The sequence below is a fragment of the Haliotis asinina genome, chromosome 7 (genome assembly GCF_037392515.1).
Source record: "Haliotis asinina isolate JCU_RB_2024 chromosome 7, JCU_Hal_asi_v2, whole genome shotgun sequence".
NCBI classification, from domain to species: domain Eukaryota; kingdom Metazoa; phylum Mollusca; class Gastropoda; order Lepetellida; family Haliotidae; genus Haliotis; species Haliotis asinina.
Window position 1 is genome coordinate 1,290,840 of NC_090286.1, and position 27,393 is coordinate 1,318,232.

General features: G+C 40.3%; 1 pseudogene; it reads left to right on the top strand.

Annotated features, from left to right (window-relative positions):
- Window positions 1–27,393, top strand: part of LOC137292175 (receptor-type tyrosine-protein phosphatase epsilon-like) — an 86,828-nt pseudogene that overhangs the window by 27,342 nt on the left and 32,093 nt on the right.

A 27,393-nucleotide genomic window follows, 5' to 3' on the forward strand; every position in this document is an offset into this window, starting at 1 on the left:
GTAAAGCAGGAATGGACAGTCTGGAGCTCCAAAATTAAAAATGACAGCATAAAAATAATTTCTATGGCTCCGTTTAAAGGAGCACAAGCCGGTAAAGCACCACTTAACAAATTGAAATGACAGTTTTCAAAAATAACCGACTAACTAACTAAATAAATAGACAAAAATAAATAAACCATAAAAAATAATAAATTAAGAAACTAGAAATAAAGATGACAGCATAGAAACAATCTCTATGTTTCCGTAATGTAAACACTGCACTGAAGCCTTGAAAACCCGTAACAAAAGGATGCGAGTACGACCAAGGGATTGGGTGTAATGCACTTGTACAACGATATTGACACGTCACAGTTGAGCACAGGACAGGTGGGAAATTGCAACAAAACCGAAAAAAAGATACAATTATGTTTTACATCACACGTACCTATTTGGTGAGAGATTCAAAAGGGAGGTCTTCAAATGTAGTTAATAGACTTTTTCATAGGAATATCTGCATGTTTCGACCCATTCTGCAGTCTCAAGGTGTGACACAGAATGCTAACAGGCAACACACACTTAACGTGTAATAGACAGTTTTGTGTAACTGTTTGAGGACACTTAGAAACAAGTCTATGAAAAATGTGTGAACATCAAATGTATCGTCCAGGTGGTTTCGAGGTGACTATGGAGTTACCGTATGACAGAAACCAGATCGATTCTGTATGGTCATTCCCTCAGGACGAATGGCGACCAGTGATCTTCTACGATTGGTACAAGAATGTTTCTCGGTCAAATTAAAACTTGGAGTTGACCTTTGCAGCTGTTTATACCCGAATTGTTAGCTCGGCCCTGGCCGCATCCTGGACATGTTAAAGAAAAACAACATGTGGCCAGTTCAAGATGTGTTTTCCTGAGTGGCAGAAATGTTACAAGGAATGATCTGAGAACTGACCGTTTGTGCAGTCAACATTCTTCCATTAGGGTACGCAGCCACGTTCGCACTTCCCTGTCACGTGATTACAAGACGAGATTCCATTACACTTCCTGGAGGAACACTGGTAAGCAGTCTTCTCCATATTAGTTTAGACATTCTGAAGTGAGGACATGGGATGCATAATTAGTGTGACATGTGAAGAATACAGTTGCTTTTTCCCTTATAATTTATCTACATAAAGTTTACTACTCACTGTCTCGAAATGAATGGAGACTTGCTCGTGGACGCTATGGATAGTGGTATAAGAATGTTAAAATCACTGACCACTTTATGGTAAAACTCACAACTACAACCGGTTCACTTCGGAACCATACCCTGACGTTGACAGCGTCCATCATTTTGTGTTATAACATAATGTCCCAGTAGTTGACTTACAGAGGAACCTGTATTTCCCGTCAATAATGGTTGTGAGTATTATGTTATTCCCAAACTGAAGAATACACATTTGAACAATCAGCTGTGGTTTTGACTAAAATGTTGTTTCCTACTACACCCGTTTGTTGTTTTAGTGTCACTTTAAACTGTATGTCATGCTAACTAACATGTGTACTTTCCTCGAAATAAAAAATCGCAAAGAAATTTATATTATTGTTTGAACGAATCGGCCTTAAGATTCTGAAGAGTCCGTCTATAGTTTATTAGAATAATAACCTTTTTCCGTTTTCGTTAATTAGTAGATTGTTCACAGAGATAGTTTCAGAATCATCACGGCATTTCTCTTACTCTCAGTACAGTCTGTTCCATCCCATCCTGCCGCACAGCCGCCAACACACGTCCCTGTCACGTGGTCACCGCTAGAGTTGTCGCCCTTGCAGTGTCTGTCTGTGCACAACTTGATACAGTTTGTGCCATAACTGCCAACAGTGCAAACTGGAACGAACATATTTGCTTTAGGAGATAGATAATTTAGTTAAGCATGGATATTGAAATTTAAACTACACCAAACACTCACTAATCGCTTGATCGTTATGCAAGTTGGTTCTATTACCGATTTTATTTTTCGTCAGTCTCCAGTCTAACCACAACTATTATTTCTGTAGCTGGTGACCAAATCCGGAGATTTTTAGTCCAACATTTGTCTTCTCTGGTCACTGCTGCCTTCTCAACTCTGTTGTCCAGTTAACTATTTATTTATGATCTTAGTTGTATGTGTGTATAATAATTCACAATATGAAATGTAATGTTAACATTTAATATGTAGTGACTATCAACTTGTAATTAGTATGTGTGTTTTTGAGAACACTAAATCTTGTGTGCTTGAAGAATTATTAGTGCATACCAGGTAGTGCGGGTATGTATAAGTGCGTCTGCTCAAGACATAAGAGTATGAGTGCGCGCGCACGTCTGTCTGCCTGTCTCTACGTCGATATTATGCATAAAACTTGGTTGTGATATTAATAGTCAGAATTTGATAATCGCTGCCTCCCTGAGAGGTCCTCATGTGCCAAAGTTTATTCGTATGAGTAATATTATAGATGCGTATTTCCCTTTAACTATGTGATTTTTATCTGTGACAGAATAAAAGTACGCCATATGTGGGATTGTAATATGCACGCAGAAAACATAATTCTCATGGCACACAACAATTTTCTACATGTAACAATGTTATGGTACGTTTGTTGGGTTACAGATGCCTGTAACTGTTTATTAGTAATTCAACCTTGCTTATGTTTTCTGCTAGAGTATATCTACTGTGAGGGACCATCTTGTCTGAGACAGATATTTCATCCCATGAAACCCCCAGCTATCCGTCTTTATTCATCTGAAGATGTAATACCTCTGTTACACCTGTAACTACACACCTGTGTAACACGTGTCTGTTTGCCAGCCTGGTAGACACATTCCACTTGGACAGACGCCGGTTACGTAGTTACACACATCACCGTCACAGTAGCAGTAGTTGTCACAGTCAGCGCCGAAAGTACCAGGGCCACACACTTAGATGGAAATACAACATGCTACAAACGTCATTGCCATTGTTGAAAAGAGTGAGAACAAAGTAAAATAGTTCATATAGTATGTTTCCAGATATACAATTTTTGCCTTAACGAACATATTCAGTAAACGTTACATCGACATCGTTACCATGACGATTACGTTGTTCGGAAAACTGTGATGTGGAATGATGTATCACTTTGAATCATTCTCACTGATGGTTTACTCCGCCTGGTTCTCTAGCATTCCCATAGCTGTTGATGGAGTTTCTGTTTCATGTAACTTTGATTTAGTCACAAGAATTATTATGCAAAGAGATATTACAATGCAGTATTTATGTAGTTCAGAAAACGTCATCAAATGACAGAAGTTGCCAAATAATATATCCTGCTTATTACCGTAAACCTCCACTTCACAGAAATCCATGATAGGTGCGGTTATGCCTGTTGTTTCATTGTTGACAGTTGTTGTATACAAGACCAGGTAGCGCCCTTCACCAGAACATGTGGCCGTCAAAACATCAGGTATGTCTGTCCCGTTTCTGTTCCCTGTCACTTTGTAGCAGTTGACTCCATCAGTTGGGGAGGTGGCAGTGTCAGCTATGATCTGAATACCATTCCGACGAACTTTATCTGTTACATGTAAAAAAATGGGGATCGGAATTGACACAATGAAACATTTCTTGCAGAAAATGGTCAAGATGACATCATTGTCCACCCAAGTGTCAGTAGTTTAAATCATGGTAACACGTCTCGAATGCGTGTGTTCCATTGCAGATGAATAAGATCAAGAACTTGAAGAAACAAAACTGTTCACACGTGCCAGCAAATATTATTCTGCTATCCACTTTGCATACATTAACGACCTAGTTTAAAGGGTTGATTCGATTCAACGTGTTTTATTTGGGGTCATGAGTAGTTTCCAAAATACACTCATAGAATCCAGTAACAAGCTCACTGAAGTGAGTCTTCAAAGCTGTTAGAACATTCCTTTGTTTCAGAATTGAGATGATTGGAAAATACCCAGATGACATTACTCGAGGTTGAGTGAGTGAGTGAGTAAAGATTAACAGCAACATCGGCAATATCGTCATGTCTATGACAGGAGGTACATGACCTAAATCTGCCGCGTTAGCAGTTACGTTTGTATACAACCGAATCTATGTAGGTGATTATTAAACACCTATCGTAATACTCACAACTAATCCTTAAGTATATGATGACGTCATGTACAAGTGTGGTATGTCCAAGATCCACCCTCCACCAGGCAGAGGTTATATTGCCGTCTTGAAAGGCAGAATGAAAACATCTGTTTCCATCAGCCCCACTCGTGTCGCCACTGACGGCGTTGGAAGTTGGGTAATATATATTACTGGATGATGTTTTGTTGAGGGCAAAAATTGGTAAAGGGTAAAGTAAAGTAAAGTATGTAAAGTGTTACATTTTCTGTAATATACAACACAGGGGTAGCAAACAAATCATTAATATCATGTTATCACATCGCTGATATCATGTTATGGTAATGTAAAAAATAGCTATTATTACGAACAACGCTTGCATGTGGGTGATGTTTTCAAAAGAGTAACATGTCAACATCAGTTTTCTGGTGAGTTCCAGATCAACGCTCCACTCAAGCCGAATGAAAACATCTGTTTACATCATTCCCTGTATCCATTTACAACGTTGAATGGATGGAAGAGGACACTACTAGATGTTGATGTTGGATTGCTTAGGGCTACATTTTCTGCAATGTAGAATACTAGAGAGGACAACGCTTGTATGGGTAACGTTTTGAAGAAAGGATCACGCCATATGTTCAACACTCCACTCAGATTACTACCACGTAGACTCAGGACGTATGTATACTCAGATGCTCTTCGTGTACCTAGTAGCAAATTTAACTGTAGCAAGTGCGGAGAACCAATCAAATCATCATTTTTTACCTTTCTGACAGGTATAGTGATAATGTAAATGATCTGTATCAACAACAAACAGTGACACTATTAGCCACACCTATAGCGTTCTCCACCTGCTGGGCATCTGGCTGTAGTAGATTATATATGTGAATGATCTACATCAACAACAGACGCTGATACTGGTAGCTGCATCGGCAACTGTATCTACTTGTAAAAGAACATATTATCTTTGTAATGATGGTAAGAGATGTTTTCATTCACGCCGAATTTGATCAGTTATAGATGTACACGACATATAAGGATGATGTAGGAAACCGAAGTTTGATGCAAGTCTTTGACCTTAAGCATTTTTGTTAAACTCGCTAATACACGTGAGAAAACTAACCAGATAAAGGCCACACGAGTTTCTATAACATCTAAGTGAACATCAGCGCTTTCTGGTGCCGACCACCTGGTTTCAAGTTACCCCATGCTACGAGATTCAACGATCACAGTTCAATAGCAATTAGAAAACAATACATGTACATCATGGTATGGAAGTAAAGGGCCGGGTAGGATAACGGTATATATAGGAATTAAAAGTCTCAAACACTTTCAAATCTCTCACTATGAAGGATCTTTTCAATGAGTTCTCATTTCGTTATTGCATTTTTGGAAGAAATAGATTTGTTACATACATTCTGATAAATGTAGATTGATCAATATTTCATAACTAGAGGTTTGAATTTGTTATCAAGATTTTTAGTTGTTGTATCCTCAAAGGGGGTTAAAGCACTGTAAAAGTATTGTCATCCTCAGGGGGTATGTAAACCCCCAAAACGTTCAAAGACGTTTTCAACATAGTTTTGAGTTTTAATTGTAGATTAATTAATGTGGATACGTATGTTACAGCGACTGAGGGGATGTAAATCCAGCTAGGGTCCATGCAGGTAGCAGAGTATGGTGATCTACCTTCTGTTGTTGGCGATATACAGCCTGTATGTACATTGTACTATCCCAAATAGTTTTGATAGTCCTTTTTGTGACTGGTTATGTAAGTACTTGCGTTTACTGTGTATGTAAAACATTTCTCTTCACTAGATGCCTGAAATATTGCCGAGACGACGTTAAATATTAATTCACTCAGTCACTTTACCTTAAAGCTATATGATGATCTACCCAGGTGTGTATTGTTGTCTAATACAGGTGTCGCCCACAGCGAAATGGGGACAGTAACTCCTCCCGCACAATTCTTTATTTGACTAAAATGTCACCATAACTTTACTCTGAACCAAGGTCGTTTCAAAACTCTACTGGATATCCTACTCAGTGACATATTAATATGCCTATTTAGAGTGCACATCAGCTGTTCAGTGACATCTTCAGAGGGTTCCCCAGTACACTATCTAAGACATCAATGCACAAGCCATATAATTTCACGGTTGCAGAGTCGGGTAGGTAGAGTCGACTCGCTTTGTGTTGAAGTAGGGCGGTTATGTTATCGCAGTGCATGCATACTGTATACAACGCCCTCTACACATTGACTGCATCAGTGACTTCAGGAACGTGTACGTTTCAAAACACGCGACACACCAACCAGGTAACTGTCATACAGCTGATATTTGTCTTTATCACAGTCATGTTTTCAGTCCCTTCAGTTGTGAAAATAGCGCTATGTTCATTACATGATTTACACATTAGTATTCTCTCTGTGGGACGGAAAGGGTGCAGAGTAATTCTGACATACAATCACCGAGGAACAGAAAATACATCAGAAAAAACATCTATCAGTTTATCAGAATTTCAAATCAAAGTATTAAGACTAACTAGCCAGGATGCATTCTCCTCACTCCATATTCATACGAATCAGTTACAGTAACTGAATAGCTGTGAGACTCCAGTTCAACAAAGTCACTTTTGTCTGTTATACATATATGTACAGATAGGCTTGTGGTCTGTTGTTTTTATATATGAAGGTAGGCTTGTGTTACTTTGACGTAACGCCACGTACCAACATTTAATGCGGTTAGAAATGTCACGTGATCACACACCCGGGGTAGAAAAGTGTACATGTAAGGAATGTACACACCTGCCATGGCAGTCACGGTGACCAACAGCAATACCTCACTCGCCCACACCGCCATCGTCACATTCTCCTGCACAGACCAGGAAGTATTTACTGTCCTCTCAAAATATATTTACTGTGTGTGTAAAACTTCTGTAAGCATATGTTCCCTGTGTGCAGTAAGTGGGTGAGTGAGTGAGTGAGTCAGTGAGTGAGTGATAGCCAGGAACTCAAGCCAGATCACCATAGCAAGTACGTACAGTACCTTTAACGATTCACACCTGACTGTCGAATATTTTATCGAACACACACTCAGACTGTCGAAAAGCAGTGGAGCGTCGCCAAGCTCAACCCTGTTCTGATTAGTCAGTGTCGACTGAACGTGAACCTGCGAATAGCAGAAAGACCATGTTAATCCGCTCTACTCTGTTTAACGAGAGAGAAGACATGAGTACTAGTGTTGTTGAAATGAAACAAGAGTTCGAGCTTGAGTTAACTAGATTTGTCACATTTCCTTCTCTATGATACAGATACAGGTGGAAGTACACAACAGCTGTTGTTGAAATGAAACAAGAGTTCGAGTCTGAGTTAACTAGATTTGTCACATTTCCTTCTCTATGACACAGATACAGGTGGAAGTACACAACAGCTGTTGTTGAAATGAAACAAGAGTTCGAGCCTGAGTTAACTAGATTTGTCACATTTCCTTCTCTATGACACAGATACAGGTGGAAGTACACAACAGCTGTTGTTGAAATGAGACAAGAGTTCGAGTCTGAGTTAACTAGATTTGTCACATTTCCTTCTCTATGATACGGATACAGGTGGAAGTACACAACAGCTGTTGTTGAAATGAGAAACGTTAATTAGGTTTGTATCAGAATTGTCACATTTTCTCTATGATACGTATGTTACTATATAAGTTAGGTAAGTAAACGCCGTCAATATGGCAAATACGCAGGTTCAGGTTACATTCATAGAGAATGTGTACGGTCACAGAGGCTACAAGTACAAGAAGAACAAGGAAAGAATGATGTCACATACTGGCACTGTGTGGAGAAACGTGCAAGGTTATCCTCCAGCCAAGAGCTGACGTCATATCCAGTTTCGGAAACCATCTTCACAACCAGTCTTTCTGCTTCACGTCGGCCAAATGAAGTCTACACTCATTCCCCGGTCCAAGACAACAACCATCAACGCGATCTTCGATGTGAGTGGCAGACTGAGGTCGGAGAAGAGCTCCTCATCGCTGATGGTGGAGACAACAGTCGCATTCGTGTCTTCGCTACCAATCTTGAGCTCCTAGGATATTATCTATGCTGATATCTATCCTCTCGTGTACTTCCTTCTACCTGACCAAGGCACCCGTGGCGAGCCACCTCCTCGTGGTGGGTGCTGGGTAACGCTAAGAGCTCGCCAACACCCCCGTAGTGGACCCGAGGGAATATTTGGTCCACCAACCCGTTTGCCGTGGGTTGCGGCCCTGTGTCGGTGGAGGACGGGAGTCTGGGGGTTGAGGGCACTGGGGGCCTGTAACCGCGTTCCCTTTGCTCAACACACCCCTTCGACCCTTACTTCACCTAGACGGGAGGTTGAATGGGCCTGGTTTAACCAATCGGCTGGTCACGCCAAGCCCTGTGCAATGTACGTTGGTTTGCACACATTTGATTGATATAAATTGGTATTTTTTGGACTTATATATAACTTCATCACTTGTTTACTGTAAGCAAATACAAAATTACTTGCCTAAAGTTTAATTTGCCAGAAGGCGGTGGCTCATGGGCCAATCTGGTAGAAAATCTTCTTGATGATTCTACTTGAGTATACCCTCCTGGCATCCCTGGTGTCACCTGTCGGAGACCCACAGGTATATGACATCGCCCTTGTTGACACTCCGTGGTGGGTGGGGAGCTAGGAGGATGAATCATACATGAATACACGATGGCACCCCCACTAAAGAAACGTTCTTATGAATCCGATGATTCGTTTTCTTCGGAGGATGAGACTCCTGAAATTGTCACAAACCCGGATAACTGGCCTCTTTTCCTAGTTATGTCAGCACCAGATGGTGGAGCTCTTAAGCTCAATCCTTTTGCTGTGGCCAAAGGCATCGAAGGTTTAGCAGGTGATGTCAAGGAAATAAAAAAACTAAGATCTGGTTCACTGCTCATTGAATGTCGAAAGCTGACCCAATCGCAGATTCTGCAATCATCTAAAGTCTTAGCGAATGTTCCTGTTGTGGTGTTCCCTCACAGGACATTGAATAGCAGTAAAGGTATCGTCCGTGACGTTGGACGTTGCCTTTCAGACATGAGCGAACATGAGATTGTGACAGAATTGCACTCACAAGGCGTTACACATGTCAAACGCTTCACTGCCAAAAAACCCCCAAAAAACAACGAAACCTTCCAAACAAACACATATTTGTTCACGTTTTGTCTGCCTAAACACCCACAATCACTAAAAGCGGGGTACTGCAACTTGAAAGTTGACACATTTATTCCAAATCCTTTGAGGTGTTATACCTGCCAAAAATATGGTCATGGTTCAAAGTCTTGCCACAATCAAGCTGTATGTCACAGATGTGCTGGAAAGTGTGAAGATGGTACCCTTTGTGACAAAAGTCCTTCTTGTGTTAACTGTTCTGGCCACCATCCATCTTCCTCCAAAGAGTGTCCTACTTGGAAGCTTCAGCATAAAATTTCACAAATAAAGCATCAGCAAAACGTGTCATTTTCAGAGGCAAAAAAACTTGTTCTTTCACAAGACCAATCAGGCTCAACGTACTCAGTTGCTGCATCTATTCAGACCACTAAGCAAAAACCTATTACATATAATTCTGTAGGTTGCCAGACAGACTACACATGGGCAAGGACTTCTGCTCCAGCCTTGCTATCTGCTAATGTCCAGTCAAGGTCTTCACAAGTGACCTGTAGTTCACAAACCATTGATTCATCCAAAGACATTCTTAAATCGCAGACATCAACTGACATAGATACATCTCAGAAACGATCAAGTAACCCAGAACCAAATGTTCAACCAGCCTCAAAACACAAGTCAAAACAAAATAGTGACATTTTCAAAAAGACTCAAAGTGGAAGAACCTCGAAAGGGGCGAATAATCATATCCAAATTTTTAACAAGTTTGGATCTCTTGATGACATGGATGTGTCCGAGCAAAGCCATGGCAGGACTCATAGCTTGTCACCATCACGAAAGGTGAGGGGTAGATCTCCTGTTTATCCTCCGAAGAAGTAATGTCTTCACCTATACTACAGTGGAACTGTTGAGGACTTAAGAACAACTTAAATGATTTACAATTATTAATCCAAGACTATAAACCGTCAGCTCTCTCCATACAAGAAACCTATCTGAAACAGACAGATAATTTTGACCTACGTCAATTCAATGCGTATCACTATTTTTCTCCGCCTGGTGATAGAGCTACTGGTGGAGCTTCAATCCTGGTGCGACAAAATTTTATCCATAGACCAGTTAGACTCACAACAAATCTCCAAGCCGTTGCAGTGCGACTTACGTTGCACGTTGCATTCACATTGTGCTCTTTATACATTTCTCCATCATCAGCTGTTCAACTGAGTGATCTGCAGGCTCTTTATGATGAACTACCTAAACCGTGTTTAATCATGGGCGATTTAAATGGCCACAATCCACTCTGGGGTGGCATAAATACAAACACTAAAGGTAAATTACTGGAGGAATTTATTTCAAACACCGATTTATGCATTTATAACGACGGTTCAAACACGTATCTTCATCCTGGCACAGGAAGTTATTCAACTTTTGATTTGTCACTTACAGACTCTAACTTATTGAGTGAATTTGAATGGTCTGTCCACGATGACCTCTGTGAAAGTGATCATTTCCCAACATTGCTAAAACCTGTGAATCCATCTGATGTTCCTCCATCGTCACGATGGAATTTTAATAAGGCTAACTGGACTTTATATGAAATTCTCTGTCGTGAGAAACTTAAACCTGAACTTTTTCATAATATTCCCGATGCCATAAAATGTTTTTCAGATAAACTAAATAATATAGCTGACGAGTGTATTCCTAAGTCCTCTGCTCTGCCATGGTTTAACGATGATTGCAAACAGGCTAGAAAGGCAAGGAAGAAAGCTGAGCATCATTTTCGTCGCCATCCAATGGTCCACAACTTAAACAAATGTAAAATTTTAAATGCGAAAGCAAGGCGTACTTTCAAGCAAAGTAAACGCCACTCGTGGCGAAATTATGTATCAAAAATTAATTCGCGTACGCCAATATCAAAAGTATGGAATATGATACAGAAAATCAAAGGTAAGGGTTCTAGATCTAGCATCCAACATCTAAAAGATGGGAACCAGTTACTAACTGATAAAGAAGATATTGTAAATAAACTTGGTGAGACTTTGGCCAAACATTCTTCCTCATCTAATTATGTTCCAGAATTTCAAAAATATCAAAAACAGCACGAAAAGAAATCAATTAATTTTAATTCAGATAATGGGGAAGACTACAATGAAACCCTTTCGATCCATGAGCTTCATACTGCTCTAGATCAGGCTCACAATACTGCTCCTGGGGCTGATAGCATACCTTATCAACTCCTGAGGCACTTACCTGAGTCCTGTTTGGAGACACTCTTGCATATTTTTGATGATATTTGGACATCTGGTAACTTTCCTTCATCCTGGCGTGATGCTATAATTGTTCCCATCCCGAAACCTGGACGTGATCATACAGACCCTTCCAATTATAGGCCCATTTCACTAACTAGCTGCGTTTGCAAGACCATGGAACGCATGATCAATAATCGACTTGTTTGGTACTTGGAAACCAATAACCTTATAACAGATATACAATGTGGTTTCCGTAAAAACAGAAGTACTATTGATCATTTAGTGCGTTTAGAATCTTTTGTGAAGAATGCTATGATTAATAAACAACATGCAGTGTCGATCTTTTTCGATTTAGGAAAAGCGTACGACACAACATGGAAACATGGAATTTTACAAGATTTACATGACTTTGGATTACGAGGCCGTTTGCCGCAATTTATATCCAACTTTTTAAATGACAGGAAATTTCAGGTCCGAGTGGGTTCTACCCTGTCTGATCATTACCTTCAAGATCAGGGTGTCCCGCAAGGCAGTATTTTGCCTGTCACATTGTTTAGTATCAAGATCAACAGTTTATCAAAGGTTTTAAGCGATTCAATTGATGGATCACTTTTTGTGGATGATTTTAATATTTCTTGTCGTGGTAAGAATATGCATACTATTGAACGACAACTGCAGTTGTGTTTAAACAAAATACATAAATGGTGTCTTGAAAACGGCTTTAAATTTTCTAAATCCAAAACTAATTGTATACATTTCTGCCGTAAATACAAACCGCATAAAGACCCAGAACTATCTCTAAATGGTACACCCATCAAGGTTGTAAAGGAGGCCAAGTTCTTAGGTGTTATTTTCGACTCACATTTAACCTTTCTGCCACATATCAAATCGATTAAAGCTAAATGCCTGAAGGCACTTGATCTGTTAAAAGTGGTTTCCAACACAAAGTGGGGAGGGGACCAAACTACACTCTTGCACTTATACCGCTCACTAATCCGTTCAAAACTTGATTATGGCTCCAATGTATATGGTGGGGCTTGCAAAAGCAACCTACAATTATTAGATTCTGTCCACCATCAAGGTCTAAGACTTTGTCTTGGGTCTTTCAGAGCTTCTCCTGTTGACAGTCTCTACGTCGAGGCAGATGAACCATCTCTTACACAACGACGAACAAAGTTAGCATTTCAATATATTACAAACCTATACTCGAACGAATCTAACCCTGCACATAACTGTGTCTTCAATCCTCTCTATGAGGATCTGTACAACAAAAAGGGTTCTCTTGTTCCGCCTCTAGGACTCAGAATTAAGCCATTTATATCTGCTGCTGGCATTGACCTGGGAAATATAGCTCCTTCACGACTCCTTTCTTCTCCTCCTTGGCAATTGGTTAGGCCCCAAGTTGACCTAACATTAACTACTTTTAAAAAAACAGAAACGAATGAATTACAATATAAACAAGAATATAATCAATTAAAGAATAAATATAGCAATTACAAATCCTTATTTACAGATGGGTCCAAGGATGGTGGTACGGTGGCATGTGCCGCTGTCATTGGATCCAGAATAATATCTTCTAGATTACCAGATAACTGTTGTAACCCTGCTACTTCAGGACCAAAGACAGTCCCTGACAGTCTCAGAAGTCACTAGTGCCTATAGTGACTACACATTGTGGATACCAAAATATCCTTGGAATATGCTGTGTGCATTTCACTGGATTACATACTGTGTGGATACATATTTTCAACAGAACATCAAGGTAAGTTACCCTTCACACATTGGTACAAACATCTAAGGGAGAACAACTTACCTCGTGGCATCTTCGACCCACATGTCCAATGTATCCAGCAGCACAGTCTCACTTAGAATAGTTCCATGAAATATCCAGGTATGTCCATGAATGGATAGATCCAATATTGAGAATATATCCAGCAAGTCTAGATGTTTGGAGGGGTTGGGACAAGTAACCCATTCATGAGAAGAAACAAATTAGGTATGCCTGTACTCCAACAATGAATGACTCATTTGCCCACCCGTAAGTCCGATCGACAGCCATGTAAAGCTATGTTTACGATCCTCTCTCCCGCCCAAGCATGAAGATTAAGAAAACATGAAAATATCAACTTGTAAATAACTTCACATACATGTTCCCGAGTGTCCGTGTACCTATGCTCAATGAACCGTGAAGCATGACGACCCCCGTGCCCAACGTGAAACCAGGTCATAGATCGCGTCCCCCTGCCGCCATGTTGAAACCCAATGACACTTTTCATATTATAAAAATGAAAATTTTGAAAATCATAGTTATTATGGTTATGAATGCAGAATACTGTTTATTAGAATCCCTGTAGAATCGCTATGCATATAGAATATTAGAATCCCTGTAGAATGAGCCACATGTGTTATATCAATCCAACACAATGATGTGAATACACTTCAGTGCGTCATACAAATGTACATGATATACACTATTTAGGCGAGAATTATGCTCTTTACAAATACGTTTACAGTCGTTCTGTGTACTGTGTTCAACGTTTGCATTCAAAACAATGACAACGACATGCTTACAATATCTGGATGAATGTCTATCACTATTGTGTCCCGGGCTGCCATATTGAATGTTAAGATTTCTTGTTATTCCAGTTGCATTAAAATAGTATTTTTAACCATGTCTGAATCCTTATAAACATGACTCATAATAAAACCAACACATCACTTAATGTATATAATGTAATTATTTAATAATACACAAAAATAGAAGAAGAATAATACTGATAACCAGGTCTAAATCATGACAAAACCATCACAAATAGTATTCATAGTATGTCTATATAGTCTGTGATGACTTAAAAAACACTTCATATACAGTTCACAAACTCTATTAACGTCTACACATCTTGTACCATGTGTGGTGATATTAAACATACCAAAGTAAATGTAGATGGGATTAAAACCATCATCAGTTCACACATACCTCAGGGGTGTCTGGTGATATTAAAATGAGTGCACTTGTATAATCCACGAAAATCAAGTCACAATAAAACACGGCTACCTGTACAATCCGGCACCAAAAAAATCATACACTCATTAGTAAACACTAGGGAAATACAAAATACTCCCAGCTTAAATAAACACATACATATGTGCATGATATACACTATTCATGCGAAAATTATTCTCTCACGAATACAGTCGTCCTTGGTGCTATATAACAACGTCATTAAAGGCATGCAGACCATGAAAACAATAAATACTAAATCTAAATACTGTTAGACAATGCATAGATCGACTTACCAGTCCAGAGTTAAAAAATCCACAATACATCCATCACATTTGTACATTATAATCCATGAAGACGCAGAGTAACACGTCGCACAACCCACGCCTCTGCCCTCTCACTCCATGTTGAAACCCAATGACACTTTTCATATTATAAAAATGAAAATTTTGAAAATCATGGTTATTATCGTTATGAATGCAGAATACTGTTTATTAGAATCCCTGTAGAATCGCTATGCATATAGAATATTAGAATCCTTGTAGAATGAGCCACATGTGTTATATCAATCCAACACAATGATGTGAATAAACTTCGGTGCGTCATACAAATGTACATGATATACACTATTTAGGCGAGAATTATGCTCTTTACTAATACTTTTACAGTCGTTCTGTGTACTGTGTTCAACGTTTGCATTCAAAACAATGACAACAACATGCTTACAATATCTGGATGAATGTCTATCACTATTGTGTCCCGGGCTGTCATATTGAATGTTAAGACTTACACAATAAAATGTTAGTATTTTTTAACATGAAATCGAGCTCAGTACATTGGGAATACTCAATAACCTTACACAAACTACCTGTACAATCAGTCAAAAAAAACCCAAACTCAGTACATTGGGAATACACAATAACTTTACACAAAATACGAGTACAATCCGACACCAAAAAAATCATACACTCATTAGTAAACACTAGGGAAATACAAAATACTCCCAGCTTTAAATAAACACATACATATGTACATGATATACACTATTAAAGGCATGCAGACCATGAAAACAACGTGCTTGTAATACTATTAGACAATGCATAGATCGACTTACCAGTCCAGAGTTAAAAAATCCACAATGCATCCATCACATTTGTACATTATAATCCATGAAGACGCAGAGTAACCCGTCGCACAGCCCACGTCTCTGCCCTCTCAGTCTCAGGTAGGTAGACAAAGAACAGTCAAACAAAGACATTTTCGCGCGGTTTTAGGTACACGCGTGCCTCAGCCTAAAAACCGGTTCTGTGTCAAACCGGTTCTGTCAAACCTGTGCGCATACACCCCTCGCTCAAAATGGACACACAACCAAAACGGCTACCTATCCCAAACAGTTGCCCGCATTTCTAAATGAAGTCTTATTTGTAACTGTATATATGAATAATAATAATGACATACTATTTGTATTTGGCATGTTAGCACAATGTGGATGAAAATGACACAATACTGCATTCAGGGTAAATATTTGTTTTATTTCAGATGGATCTCCAGGCTAAAATCGATTCTTTTGATGACCCTGCCAGCTTGATGAAGTGGGCAGAAGAACATGGTCTGTCAAATGATGAACGAGTGAGTATGAAGTCTATATGCTTGCTGTGCAGGCAGATGGAACATCAGTTGGCAGCAACAACCAAAGACAACAAGACGGAGGAAACGTCTTCTTCATTAGACGGCCTCAGCTCAGATGATAGTCCCTCCTTGGAAAATATTGTTCCCACATTCAACAAAACCCCAATTGCAAGACAGAAGGGTTTATCCTGTCCCTTCTGTGAAACTACTTTCAGGAGAATGCCTGCACTTTGTCTACATAAAAAGACCTGCCCCAAACGCCCATCGGTTACCATGTCTAGTACCTCTCAACCTTCAAGGAAACGGTCAGGCTCGCCAGTGCCAGGGCCATCCCCAAAGCGTAAAGATAGTGGGTCTCAGCTGTCATTGGACAGCTACATATTTATCCAGTCCAGTGGGGTTGGATGTATTAGATATCTATTTGGGTAGTCAACAAGGAGCTGGAAATGATGACTCGGGGGAGGTCCAACCGGCTTATGAATTTCACCTTAGGAAAGAAAGAACCTTTGCAAAACATGCAGCTATAGAAAGAGTGTACAAAGTACGATTTAATGATCAATGGAAAAGACAAAATTTAAAAGATTTACAGGACAACTTACATGTCATGTTTGATGATGTGTTAAAAGAAGCTAGAGGAAATTTACAGGATGAAGATTTGGGTCGAGTTGTGCTTCACCATCAAAATTTGCAAAATCCCATCGTGATCCCACTCCGACCATTGGAGGAACTAAATGCTGACGTGATTCTAAGCCACATCGAAAATGTATTAAAAAGTCATAACAATCTGGCCTTGGACGATTCTTTCGATATTGATATTGGTTTTCTTGATATGCCCAAAGGAGGTGCCAGACAAAACATATCCAATGTTGAAGAAAGTGTCAAAGAAAAACTGTCTATTGTCGAAATAAAAAATAAAGACAACATGTGTATGGCAAGAGCTTTAGCTGTATGTTTCGCAAAAGTTCATCAAGTATCCAAGGTTGAATGGGAAGATCTCCTCAGGGCGCATCCTTTAGATCAATGCGAGTGTAGGTTTCTAGTCATGTCTACCAATGACAAGAAAAATACTCATATGGCTCATTTGGCACTGGAGCACAAGAAATGTCCGCCCGCCTTGTACACCAACTTGAAAAAACATAACAACCAACAAACCCTTTTTGCCAAAACTATGTGTGATAAAGCAGATGTGTCCAAAGAAAGAATGGCCAATTTGAGAGATATTCCCAAATTGGAAGCTGACTTGGGATGCCAAATTTTGGTGGTCAGTGCATCACTAGGGAATAAATTCATGACCAAAGGAATTAAAGATGACAGAAAACAATTGTTTCTCTATTTAGTAGATAACCATTTTCATGCTATCCCGAACATTTCTGGCTTTTTCAGTCAAAGTTATTTTTGTGACCACTGTCTCACCCCTTTTAGCAAAAATCATGAGGATGAATGTGAAAATTATTGTCGGGTCTGCAAGAGAAAATCGTGTAAGGTCAATGATACTGCAAAAACTTGTCCTGACTGCAACATGCAATGTCGATCGGAAGAGTGTTTTGTGACTCACAAACAAAACAAAAAATCCGAAAAAGGTGTCCTCCCATCAGAATGTGAGACCTACTGGCGTTGTTCTCAGTGTTTTAAAGTCCTAAACATTTGGCAAAACAAAGATGGTCAGCATGACTGTGACACTTACATGTGTCAACCCTGTGGTAAGAGGGTGCCCATGGATCATCATTGCTTTCATACACCCCTAGCTGTGAATGACAAACAGGAAGTCAAAAAGTTTATCATGTTTGATTTTGAGTGCTCACAAGATGAGGTGTCTACCTGTGCAGAAGGTTATCTACCTTCCCCTTGTTCACAGTGTGGATCTGATGATGATTGCTTTCACCATACCCCATGTGATAATTGTCATCAGTCGTGGTGTGGGCGTCAGGAACACAAACCTAACTTTGTCATCGCCCAGTCTGTCTGTGATGTGTGCAAGGATGAACCTGTCACATCGGATGCAAAGTGTACGAGTTGTGGATCTCGTTGCGATCATTGTTCTAAATGGCACAAGCAATTCAAATGTTTCAAGATGCCCCCATGTCCAGACACTTGTGGTCATCATGTGTCTGTCACCACAAAGACATATCTTGTCAAGGACCCTAAAACTCAGCAAATCAGTGAGAAGAAAGAACCGGGGATTGATCCTACAGATTACATTACCATTGCCAGTGTCTGCCATGGGGTATTCAAACACAAGTTTTTGACCAAGCACAGCCATGTGAAATTACTGTGGCATGGTCACATTACCCCTTGGCTTTCTGTGAAAGGTAAAAGGACAGCAATGGGTGGAAGTCAAACCTGGGTCCTGGCTAACCCTTCAAGCAGTACAAGAGGCAGGGGCTGTGATTCACAAGGAAGAAACCCTTTCTAGTCCCATTGCGAAGGTCCCTGGAGATGGATACACCAAGGGTCAATACAGTCTCATCTCCATACAATGGCTGGAATGGTTGATTCATTTCCATGATAAGCACATTCAACACGCTTTGAATGAAGGGAGTATCTGATCCCAGGGACCAAGTACAAGATGGATGGGTACTGTCGTGACAGCAACACTGTCTACCAATTTGATGGTTGTCTCTGTCATGGCTGTCCTACGTGTTATCCTCATGACAGGGGCAAAACTGTACTGCCTCACACCAAGCAGTCAGTCAGTGAGTTGTATGCTCTAACCATGAAAAGAAATGCAACCATCAAAGAGAAGGGTTACGAGTTAGTGACCCTCTGGGAACATGAGTTCAGGCAAGAACTGAAAACTAAACCTGAGCTGAAAATGTTCGTGTCCACCTTAGATCTTCAGGAACGATTAGATCCCAGAGATTCATTTTTCGGTGGACGTACCAATGCTTCCAAACTGTTTTACGAGGCCAAGGAGAAGGAAAACATTTTGTATATGGATTTCACATCCTTGTATCCTTGGGTGAACAAGTATGGACAGTATCCCGTGGGGCATCCTCAAATCTTTACCGCAAACTTCAAATCCTTGGATCAGTACTTTGGCATTGCCAAAGTCAAGATCCTAGCCCCTCGTGGACTGTACCATCCCGTTTTACCTTTGAAGTCCCAAGGTAAACTCAAATTTGCATTATGTCACACGTGTGCTGAAACGGAAAAACAAGAACTATGTCAGCACTCGGATGAAGAGTGTAGCTTCATTGGGACATGGTGCACGCCAGAGTTAGCCAAAGCTCTTGAAAAGGGTTACGAAATTCAGAAAATGTATGAAGTTTATCACTGGGCAGAAACCACTCACTATGACAAAACCACCCAGTCAGGTGGTCTGTTTGCGAGTTATATTAACACTTTCCTCAAAATCAAACAAGAATCATCGGGTTGGCCTGCATGGTGTCAGTCAGAGGAAGACAAACAGAAATACATCGACAATTATTTGAAGAATGAAGGTATTCGGTTAGACTATGACAAAATTGAAAAAAATCCTGGCTTGAGAGCACTTTCGAAATTGATGTTAAATTCATTTTGGGGTAAATATGCCCAGAGACCCAACATGAAACAGACCAAATTTGTTCACAGTACAAAACTAAAAGAACTGTATCAACTTTTGGCTGACCCCAAAAAGACCCTACACGATTTTCACATTCTGAACAATCATGTGGCCCAGTTTCAGTGGACTCACGACACTGAATTCATTCCAGACAGTGATGTCACTAATATCTTTATTGCCACATTTACCACCTGTTATGCAAGGCTAAAATTGTATAGCGTGTTGGACATGCTACAAGAACGTGTGTTGTACTATGATACAGACTCAGTCATTTTTGTCTCTGCCCCTGGTGATGAGAATCCACCCTTGGGGAACTATTTAGGGTAGCTTACCGATGAATTAGAAGGAGACCCCATTGCGGTTTTTTGTTCAGGAGGGCCAAAAAATTATGCCTACAAAACAAAATCTGGCAAAGAAACTTGCAAAGTGAGAGGATTTACTTTGAATTATACCAACTCACAATTGATCAATTTTGACTCTGTCAAAGACACAGTACTTTTTCACAAGAAAGACATTTTGGGTTTGGAAGAAAAAAAGGAGAAAGTCATAGAAGTGACCAACTCCTCCAAAATTACTAGAGACAAATATTCGGCCACAGAAAACAGAAAACAGAAAAGAAACCAAACGTTATAGAATGGTCTACACTAAACGTGTCATTAAAAAAGACTTAGATACTGTGCCCTATGGGTTTTGAGGTTCGTACTTGGCAGGGACATTTCTACTGTCCCAAGGCCAAATGACCTTTAGGCAGCCATAAGGAGCCACTTGGGAGCCATAGGGAGCCACTTGGCAGCCACAGGGAGCCACTTGGGAGCCACAGGGAGCCACAGGGAGCCATAGGGAGCCATTTGGCAGCCATAGGGAGCCACTTGGGAGCCACTTGGCAGCCACTTGGGAGCCACAGGGAGCCACAGGGAACCATTTGGCAGCCATAGGGAGCCACTTGGGAGTTACTTGGGAGCCACTTGGGAGCCACAGGGAGCCACACTATATATAGGATTAGTTTCATAAATGAAAGAAATTCAAACAAGATGGGTAGGTTAAGAAAAGACTGTCCTGTACCTGGTTGTTCAGCTCGGCATCTATTGAGACTTCCCTTACATCTATCCAAAGTTCACAAATTAGATTCTGAGAATAAGAGGAACTGGTTAATGAAGAGGGAGGACATGGCTGAAGTTCAACCCACTACACCCAAGGCAGCCATTACTTGGAGTCCTCACGCTGTGATTGATCCGACTAAACTTTGGTGGGAGACACAAAGTTTAACACCTTTTGAACCTTGCTCCAGCACTTGTGTGTCTGGACCTACAGGAGCAGGAAAGACTCGGTGGATGTACAGACTGTTGCAACATGTGAAGGGGATGTATGTGAAGGACCCATCCCAGAAAATACTGTACTGTTATGGTGTTTATCAATCTCTGTTTGACGATGTGGAAACAACTGTGCCAAACATTGTGTTCCAACAGGGATTACCTACAGAAGCAGACATTGAACAGTTTTCCTCTGATGGACAGCATGGACTCATTATTCTGGATGATCTGTTACATCACGTGTTAAGTTCTAAAGACATGGAACTGTTGTTTACACAAGGCTGTCATCATCGACGTCTGAGTGTGATATTTATAACTCAGAACTTGTATGGACAAGGCAAATCTGCACGAACCATAGCTCTGAACACGTGGTACCTGGTCTTGTTCAAGAATGTGCGTGATAGATCACAAATGATGACCCTTGGAAAACAGTTATTTCCTGGACGTGCAGGGATTCTCGTGGAAGCTTACACAGATGCTATGAAACAACCCTATGGCTACCTGGTGTTGGACATGTCTCCACGTGCAGAAGATAAACTGAGACTCAGAACCAACATTTTTCCAGAGGAAGATCCCATTGTGTATGTGCCAAGAGTATAAACAGTCGACATTAGGAGAGACCTTGTCATTTGTAGACATGGAGTCTCAAGCTGAGGACTGCCGTGTGTCTCTGAATATTCCTGCAACAACCGAAGTGGAACTACCCCCTGTACTGAAACGTATTATTATCTGTCTATGGCGTATACTTGTGTTGTTAATAACTACAGGATACACACTAACCCTCACATGGAGAGGTAGGAGTATGGTACCCATGGACTATATTGTGAATGGCAGTCACTACACACATGACTCAGCAGGAGGAGCCTATAAATATCAGTGACATTTGTTTGTCATGTGCATTCAGCAGTGAGTCACCAATGATCAAAGCTGTTGTGCTTATAAATTGTGCTGAACACTGAATCAAACGTCATTATGTCTAAGACACTCAGACAGAACGGATATTTCTTACGGTTTTTGCAAGCGAGTACATCTCCTGTACAAAAGAAGTTGCTGTTGCAAAGCGTGACTGATGACCAATTAAAAGTATTGGTGGAGATTATTTATAATCTGTTAAATACTGATGTTCGTCTGTCGAAGAAACAGTGGACTGTACTGAGAAAACACAGAAAAGTGCTTCGTTTTCTCGGTGATAAAACCGTATCTAAGACAAAGAAAAAACAATTATTACCAAAAAGTGTGGCTGTCATTAGTTTAGTGTTGAAGGTTGTTGGGCCTTTAGTGAAGACTTTGTAATGGAGCATATCCAAAAACAGGTGCTCATTCCAATGGATAAATATAAACGGCTCTTGAAATATCACATGAATCCAATGAGTGGTGGGACAATGAATGCGCCCTCCTCCTCAGATGTGAATCATCATACCACCATTGATGAGTCAGAACCCATGGATACCAGTTTGGTGCTGAGTGTGCTCCCCAAACCTTACAGACAGAGAGGTGCTGCTTTATTGAGACATATTCAGAGTGACCCTGAACATAGACTATCATGGGATGAGAAAGGTGTCCTCATCTACAAGGGTCAAGTCATTGCAGGGAGTCATATTGCAGACTTACTCAAGGACTCCCAGTGTCTGTATAAACGTTTTCAACCCAAGGGAATGACTGAATTCTATCAGGCCTTAAAAGAGATACATGTGCCTCAAGGTCTTGTAGGCAACAGATAACGACTGGAAGTGGACATGAAATCCAAAACACCAGAAATGACGTCAAAACCTCCTGGGATACCAGCTCATACTCGACAGAAGAAAAAGAAGAAGCCTTTCAAATGGATTACATTGTAAAATATCGTTGTAAAGTAGACTATGGGTTGACCCCTAACCTGTAGTGCTACTTCTGTGTGAAACGGGGTCATTAAACAATGAAAATGTATACCTTGTTTGTTTGTTTGTTGATATCAATAATAACAGAACACAGTGCCATACCTCCCAACCGTCCTTCTCCGATTGGGGACTTCTGTGGGCTAGCGGAATTACAGTGTTTTTTTTATGTTTATTTCCAGATACATTGTCTCATCACTATAAACACGTGCTAAATCTAGATAGTATGGACTGTTTTACATACATGCATTCAAATACTGAAAGGCATAGTCATACATCAGTTCATCATTGACCTTTGCATATATAGTGAAACTACTTTGAATGTCATGCAACACATATCCTCTACATTTCATGATAATGTAGTAAACACAATAGAGTCCACAGGTAGAGCTGTCACTGCTTTGAAGTACTTTGGTATTGTACTGATAACGTGATACATTTTTACATAAAAAGTCTTGAAATTCTCTTCGATAGTAACTGGGTCTTTTTCCAAAGCTGTCAAAGAATTCTCCATAATTTGGTGAATGTAACCAAATAGCGATCCAATGCTGGCCTCCTTGTGTTGAATCTTGGGTATTGATGATAAAACCTTGGGGGTACGAGATGATTCTCTTAGGAAGTTGGTCTGCTGCACCTATTGTCACATGAAACTGTTTTGTGATTCCATCCGTATTGAGGGCACACATCAGTTGTAGTGTATTCATGGTGTAGAGTACAATATATTCCTCGCGTTATCCACAGTCAGCATGAGATTGTCCTCGGAATAGAGAATCAGATTTGTTGTCTCAGGTAATGCCTTGCTAAACTGGAGGTTAAGCCTTAGGTTTCCTCTTTTTATCAGATCCAAGTAGTCGTCTTTCAAATGATAGGGTTCAAGACAAAACTGGTACAGAGCATATCCGCCCTTAAAGTCGCCCCTTTCAATATCCAACCCTATGGATGCACTTCCTTCGAACAAAGCATTATAAGCTGTGATGTACTGTTTCTTTGTTACCCGTAGGGCTTCCCCCGGCAGTGATTCTCCATCCACATAAAGAACAATAGAACTGAGATCATACATTTGAAAATTAAAGGGTGACTTTGTGTAACTGCCATTGACGGCTTCAGAAGATGCCAATGCTACTACAATTTTGTTGGGGACCTTGTTTTGAAACAAATTATCCACTGTGTAGTTCAGCTGTCCTTTGGGTAACGATACAGTTTTGATGTCACTCTTGGTGAAAGGATACTTTGCTGTGTGATGAGCGAGAACTTTGGCATGACTGGTGGTGATGGCCGAGCTGGGTCGAATCTTACACATTCGCAAATAGATATCTTGTATTTTCACCTTGTAACTGGGTGAGTCTTCTGCACACATGAGATTAAATGCAGGAGGGGTGCGGAACATTCGTATTTGTAAATCCACGCCATTAATCAAGTAACGTTTTGAATCCATCAGATCTTCATAGAGAGGCCCACACATATCCACGGTTCCATTACGAGTGTATTCATATCTTAGAAAAAGACCCCCGTTGGTTGAATTAGGATCAGATTCATCCATAGAATCCGCACTGTCTTTGTAATAGAGTTGAGATTGTAGTAGAGATTGTTTCGATGCTGTGGTTTCATTGAGAAGAACCTTGATATAACTCTTGTAGGGATATAGATTGGTCGAACTCGTAATGAGTTTTCCATTGAGAGACAAATCCACTTGAGAGAACAGGCTTTCAAGCCATAAATTGACCGGTCCTACTTTTTCGTCTGTTGTAATGTCTGTTCCACCTGCTTTGAGCATCTTGGCCTGTACATGTAATTGAGTTCTCCTCAAGTCAATGTAATCTACCCCTTGTCCTGAGATGTTAAATTCAATGGGACTGGAATCGGTTGTAATTTGAGACGTCGGTCTGTAGGTCATGTAATACTATTTATCCACAGACGCATAGGTAGGAGGTATAGTAAAGAGATCAAATTCATCAGCGTTAGCCTCAATGGATACACTCTCTGTGTATGAAGCCATTATTTCTTCCTCCTTTTGGTGGGTATATCCAAGTTATCACCAGAGCCACTTCGTTTAGATGTGCACGGCTTGCGCTTCTGTGAGGAACTGTTTTTCTTATCTTTAGTTTGCCTTTTTATAGACTTCTTCTGCATCTGTATACGAGCCTCAACCTGTTCGACCACTTGTTGAGTCGGGGTGACGAAATTAATCTTAGGTTGTTGTTCTGAGGTTGTTTCTTTTGGTTTCTCTTTCTTCCACTCTGGATCGTACAGTTCCAACAAGCGATCCACAGACATCATGGCAGATTTGGAGTGATAAGGATCTCCTTTCCCTTCAGCCCTGAGCATGTAAAACCGAGTCCATTTTTCTGCATCGGGTACGAAGAGTTTGTATCGTGGATTATTCATGATGAACACCAAAACGGGAGCAACTTGAGGTGATGTGTCACTGTCACTGGTCCACGACTAAATGAAGCCAGATTGTCCTCGTGGTGATTTATATAGACATCCACAGTCTGCACATCTCTCAAATTCATGGGGACATACTGGCATTGAGAAAATGAAAATGAACGTTCTTTTCGCTTTCCCATAAACGTCTCAGTAAGGGTTGTTTAGTTTCCCCCACATAGGATGAATCACACATGGAGGAATAGATATAAATGTCTCGACATTCCGACTTTTTATCTATGTCCCAGGACAATATAGATATTTCTGTCAGTCCTATTCTCCATCTCTGGTCAAGATGTAAAGGATCATTCAAATCTACTCTGAAGTTATAAGGTTTGTTATTGGGATAGAGGCGTTCACTGTCTGTACTTCTGATGGTAAGTATTTATCCATGTTGAGATTTAATCTTGGGATTTGGTAACAGGTATCCTAGACTGGAACTGAGGAGAGCTGTCCACAAATTGGAGTTTCCTTTGTCTAGGGACAAATTGACAATACACGTAATCACCACAATGTAATTTATGATGATTTGAGAGAAAAACACTGTTTCTGTTTTGGCCACTTTTCGACCTAGCAAAGTCCAACTTTCACCAGACCTGCTGCGTGAGAGAGGTTGTGTCTCTACTGTCTCTTCCATCATAAATGACGTTGAAAAGAGTTTACATTGTGCTTTTATACTGTTTCACATCTGCTTCTGGGATCCAAGAATTGTATTTTTTCGACCAATGAAGCCATTTCACTAAGACTTCTTTCCGTTTATTTCTGGTCCGTGTTTTGACAATGTCTTGAATTCTATACTCCTGATCTGGGTTCTCTATCACGGCTTGTAGCTCTGATGAATAAAACGCACCTTCAATAGGATCACCACCCCAGTCTTTCAACTTGTACATGTCATTGTCTTGTGACCAATATCTCCTGATGACTGTAAAGATTTCACCAGACCATTTCTCCTGGTATTCTCTGTCAAATGGTCTCCTAAGATGACTCACTCTGACCTTATCCCCCACCTGGAAGGTGAAGTTCTTATTACTGAGTTTAAATGTCCAGGGTTGAATTAAATATTGAGAGAGTCGCACTTCATCTTCATTTTTATGAGTTACACTAGCAGGCGACTGTCCTAACATTCTGTGTTTGGTGTGGTTGTAACTCTTGACTACATCTTGTAAGATATCCACATATCTGTGCTTAAAGCGTTTCAACATGTAACGATACAGTCTCATTTTAATGGTTTTAATCACTCTCTCAGCATAAGGGGCTTTGGTTTCATTCAGTGTAAACAGTTGATTTACATTATGCTTTTTCAAAAAAGCTTTTACTCATCGATTCTTAAATTCTGAACCCATGTCCGATTGAAAACGTTTCGGTTTCTGTGTTTCGGTTTTCCATAAGTTGGTGAGGGCTTTCACCACTTCTTGACCTTTTGTAGACAGGAGTGGAATTACCCACAAGTAACGTGAAAACAGATCTATGATGACCAAGAGGTATTTGACCCCATCATTGTACTTTGCCAGTGATACCATGTCCATGAGATCAGACTGCCAGTGACTGTCTACACCTTCCACTACATACTTATTTCGTGGAAACTTTCTTCTGACTTGATTAGTCATCGTATAGTTCTCCTGCCCTTTCAACCATTTCTGGATTCGATGCAGACCAATTTTAAACTGACCCTCAGCTTTGACAGCATCGTATAACTTCCTGGGTCCAGCATAACTACCAGGATGTTCTGGATCATAATAGATCCTGTTCAAGGAGTCTTCCCAAGGTGCCATCTCAAACCCAACTGTACATGACTCACATGCATCATGCTATTTAAGCAAAACCCAAGACAAACATACAATACAATATTTTATTTACAGCAAGGACAATATTTACAACACCTTTTTACGGATGCACATTTTTCCTTGCTTGTTTTCCCCTGGCCACAGTATTGTGTCATTTTCATCCACATTGTGCTAACATGCCAAATACAAATAGTATGTCATTATTATTATTCATATATACAGTTACAAATAAGACTTCATTTAGAAATGTGGGCAACTGTTTGGGATAGGTAGCCGTTTTGGTTGTGTGTCCGTTTTGAGCGAGGGGTGTATGCGCACAGGTTTGACAGAACCGGCTT